General features: G+C 42.6%; 1 pseudogene; it reads right to left on the minus strand.

Annotated features, from left to right (window-relative positions):
- Positions 1 to 2,171: 2,171 nt before the first annotated feature.
- On the minus strand, positions 2,172 to 2,777 carry LOC111722705 (annotated as a pseudogene).
- Between the last annotated feature and the right edge of the window lie 2,338 nt (positions 2,778 to 5,115).

Raw genomic sequence — 5,115 nt, forward strand, 5'->3', positions numbered from 1 at the left:
ACTGTTTAAATAGTGAAAAATTGGAAATGAACAAATATTCAACAATAAGGAATTAGATAAATGAAACGTGGTATCCTCAGATGCTTGTTAAAGAGAATGAGTTGGACCTATCATTACCAAATGCATAGATGTCAGAAACACGATGTTAAGTTTTTTTCAGAGTTATACTGACATCATGCTACCATTAAAACAATTTAAAGGCTACTTGAAATAAATATTTTGAAAGAAAAAAACTACTTGACTGAAGGGATCACCTCTGTGGATTATCTTTCAAGGGTACAAGTGAATCTTTCTTAAAGTGGAATATAAACGTCGTAGCACAATAACTAAGAAAATGACATGAAGGCTATGTTAACCAGTTTCATGAAGCTATTTCAAATTGTATATGAAAATATCACATTGTACCCCATGATTGCATTAATGTACACAGCTATCATTTAATTAAAAAAAAGAAATAAATAAAAAAACTACTTGAAAACAATTTAAATACATACAAAAACCATTCTATGTATTGTTCATGGATACAACTGTGATAGAGTCAGGGGAGTTGGAAATATTAAAAGGGCTTTCATTTTCATCTATTATTATTTAATCCTTTTTTTTACAAAAGAAAGATTAAATATGGAAAAATACCAACAAGTGTTTCAAATGGAGTCTTTGTTATGTTATTTTCTGTAATCTCAGTTGCTGTATTCTATCTATTTGTCTCTGTCTCTATCAATCCATACTCACATATGCATGTAGATCTATGTAGATATTGATGTGCAGAATATACACACATATTTTTCTTTTGTGAAATATACATGCAGGTTGGACATCCCTAATCTGGAAATCCAAAACCCAAAATGTTCCAAAATCTGAACTTTTGGAGCACCAACATGACACTCAAAAGAAATGTTCATTGGAGCATTTCAGATTTTGGATTTTCTTTTTTTTTTTTTTTTTTGAAACAGAACCTCAAGCTGTCCCTCTGGGTAGAGTGCTATGGCTTCACTGCTCACAGCAACCTCCAACTCCTGGGCTCAAGCAAGTCTCCTGCCCCAGCCTCCCAAGTAGCTGGGACCATAGGCGCCTGCCACAGTGCCCAGCCATTTTTTGGTTGCAGCCATCATTGTTGTTTGGCAGGTCCAGGCTGGATTCGAACCCACCACCTTAGGTGTATGTGGCTGGCACCTTTGCCACTTGAGCCACAGGTGCCGAGCCCAGATTTTGGATTTTCAGTTTATTGAAGCTGAATAATACAATGCTCCAAAATTCAAAAAAATTCAAACTCTGAAACACTTCTGGTCCCCAGCATATCAGATAAGGAGTACTCAACCTGTATTTTTTTCCCCAAAAAAAAAGGTGAGATTTAAAATGTAAATGTTAAACTAAGCAGGTAAAAGACAGTTTCACAAGCTGAGCCCAGACTAGACCAATTATTAGTCATATTGTTGAAGATATATGAGCTAAAATAATTCTAGCTATGATTTTATAGCATGTAGTGCAAAAAGCAATGCTAGATACTATTTGTAAGCGCTTGTCCGGCAGTAACACAAGACTGTATCCCTCCATCATCTGCCTATTGTTTCTGTCACTTTCACTCCTAATTCACTAACACTATAGAAAAACAGGGTGTGTTAAACATTTCGCTATGATTGGGCGGCGCCTGTGGCTCAGAGAGTAGGGTGCCAGCCCCATATACTGAGGGTAGCGAGTTCGAACCCGGCTCCAGCCAAACTGCAACAACAACAAAAACCAAAACAAAACAAAACAAAAAAATTGACTATGATCATGTTGAGCTGACATAAACTTCCAAAGGTAAGGAGAGAACCCAGAGAAAATGAACAAAACAATGGCCATGAACATAGTCTTTCTAAAGAAATTCTTTGCCTTCAATCCCAACTGAGTCTGGATGGTGGCAGTTAAAATTTTTCCAACAAATGAAGGTGGAGCGGAACCTTCAGTTATGGGGTGGTCACACCCTCCTGGCTGCTCAGAGCCCCAGGAAGACTCTGGTTGACCACAATTGTAGTGCCTTCACCAGAACAAATGAATCCCATCCATCTTGCCTATGACTAAGGACAACTCTGAAATATCATGGGTCATTAACCTGTCTCTCTGTCTCTAAGCACTTCCAGAAAGACCACCTTTACATCATTGTTCCTGGGGCTGTAGATTATGGGATTGAGTCACAACATTGCACAGACCACAGTGTAGAACTGCACCAGCTTCTTGTCCCTCTCTGGGTCATACCAGGCGCTGGGCCTCATGTACATGACCATGGCTGGCCCATAGAACATGGTGACCACAGTGATGTGAGATGTACATGTGGAAAAAGAATTGAGTCTCCCCTGGGATGAGCTGAGGAGATTCTAAAAAAGGAGGCAAAGATGTGCACATTAGAGGCCAGGATGAGGAATAGTGGGACCAAAAGTAGGATGAAACCCAAGAGGAAGTCCAAATGGTCATTGAGGGATGGCACAGACCAACTTCAGGACATCAGGGACCTCACAGAAGAAGTGATTTGTCTTACAGGGGAGACAATAAGGCAGATACATGGTGAAGACAGGGCAAACCAGGGTCCTAGCCATGCTAATGGACCAACACACTGTGACCAGCTTGATACAAATGGGATGGCTTATGAGTAGGATATAATGAAGGGGAAAGAAGATGGCAAAATACCTGTCATAGGCCATAACAGCATAGAGGACACACTCAGCAATGGCCAGTACCAAAAACATGAACATCTGGGCAACACAAGCTCCCCAGGAGATGGTTCTCCTTGGACTTACCATATTAAGGTAACATAGCTTATGTCTACCAAGAAGAGGCTATGAGACCGAAGTAAATGGGTGTGTGGAGGCATAAGTCCAGGTAGATCAGGGTGACAATGAGTCCATTCCCCAGAAGAGTGATGAGGTAGAGGTGGAAGAAGAAGGTGAACAAAGATATTCTGACCCGTGACTCACTGGGGAAGCCAAGGAGGAAGAACTCGGTCATAGAGCTCATCCAGATCTGTGGTTTTCCTTGCCAGGTCTCCACATGGTGATCTGCCTCTTAGGGAGAGGCAAGGACTTCCCTGTTCTGTCCTTGGCCTCGGGAAAGGGAGGTTGGAATTGACTGAACCTGAACCACACATGCAACAGCAGCACAGTAACGTGCAAATTAAGTCAAACCTTTGTTGAGTTGGACAACTCAAAAATTTGTTGAGTTGGAAGCTGGGATAGCTGGGTAATAGGTTAGAAGATCAGGATTCATGCTATAATACAGCATAGCATGCCTGACTCCCCTAGAAACCAAGCTCATCATAGAAAACAAGGTATTAGTAGCCAAGTATAAGTAGCCATGCTTATACCAGCGAACACAGCCAACCCCTTGCCACTCCCAAATTCTGCAAGAGCTGCACAGTTGTCCCAATCTGGGGTGAGCAGATGCCTCTGCTGAGAACTTAAAATTATGATGCAGAATTATGAGTATGGGATATTGCCAACTCAGAGCTAGTGTGGTGGCAACATAAAATCACATGGGGACTGAAGCTACAGAGGGAGGAAAAGTGGAGGTCTTACAGAGATGACAAAAGACATGCTGGAAACCAGAGGGGAGAGACCTCCCAGCCCTGAGCACCCAAGAGATGGATCCTGGTTCCTGGCTGGCTCCTCCCAACCCTCTGAGGCTTACCTGGGCTTTGTTTCCTGTGCCATACATATATTATTATTATATGTATTATATATTGTATATTATATTATATATTGTACCATACAATTTTTCTGCTGAATCCCCATGACCACATTTTTAACTCAGCTTTTCCTGAATGTTCCATAGTTGTCACTTAGCAGCTCTGTGACCATAGGCAAAACCCTTCACCTCCCTTGGCCTCAGTCTCCATCTGTTCCATAGAGATAGAACATCTATGGCACAGGGTTATGGCAAGGAGATTATGAGATGCTGTATATCAAGACATCTTGCAAAATATAAAACACTAGGCAAACAAAGAGTTAGTGTAAGTGGAATGAGTGGGGAAATCAGAAGGGCTAGGATCTAGTCCTGGCTTGAGTCACTTCCTATCCCTCTCCAAGCTTCATAGCACCATTTGTAATATGAGGCTGCTGGTTTTCAGCCCTGATGTGCCAGGAGCACCAGGCTGGCAACTTGTGATTGCATCAGCACCTGAGCACCAAGGGAAGGGCTGAGTGGAGCAGCCAGCAGAGCAGAATTGTGTTGGCAAGAGATTCATGCCAGGAGCTAGAGACACATACCCAGCGCCTTGGAGAATGTACACAGCATAGACTCAGGTGTCAGGCACACTCGAGCTGGTAGCCTCTCCACCTGCTCTCTTAGCTTCTAAGAGACCCAGGGTCATTCGCTAAGTGGGGGGTAATATCTCCATAGTGGAGATTACATGAAATATGCCTGATTTATAGAAAATGCTCAGTAAGGTTGGCACCTGTAGCTCAGTGGGTAGGGCGCCGGCTCCATATACCAAGGGTGGCGGGTTCAAACCCAGCCCCAGCTAAATTGCAATAAAAAAAATAGCCAGGCATTGTGACAGGAGCCTATAGTCCCAGGTACTCGGGAGGCTCAGGCAAGAGAATCGCCCAAATCCAGGAGTTGGAGGTTGCTGTAAGCTGAGATGTCACAGCACTCTACCGAGGATGATAAAGTGAGTCTCTGTCTCTAAAAAAAAAAAAAAAATCGTAGCTAAAATGCCTATAAAAATGTAAAAAAAAAAAAAAAAAGAAAGAAAGAAAGAAAATGCTCAGTAAATGGAAAAATGGAAGCAATTTAGATCACGGGGAGCTGGGTGGAAAGAGGAGTGGAGAAAGGAGAGAGCAGGAGGTGCACTGGCATTCTTGAGCATCTGAGGCTCCAAAGGACAAGGCTGAAAACATGATCAGGGGATGTTTTGTCGCGAGATGATGGTGGGGGTGTAGAAGATGGAAAAGCTGTCAGAGACAGAACGGGCAAAAGAAGATGGTGTCAGACATGTGTTCTGTGCCTTAAGAAACACCAATAATGGGCAGTGCCTGTTGCTCAAAGGAGTAGGGTGCCAGCCCCATATACCAGGGGTGGTGGGTTCAAGCCCAGCTCCAGCCAAAACTGCAAAGAAAAAAAAAAGAAGAAATATCAAAAATT

Source organism: Otolemur garnettii, unplaced genomic scaffold, assembly GCF_000181295.1.
Source record: "Otolemur garnettii isolate 467f Iridium unplaced genomic scaffold, OtoGar3 scaffold00325, whole genome shotgun sequence".
NCBI lineage: Eukaryota > Metazoa > Chordata > Mammalia > Primates > Galagidae > Otolemur > Otolemur garnettii.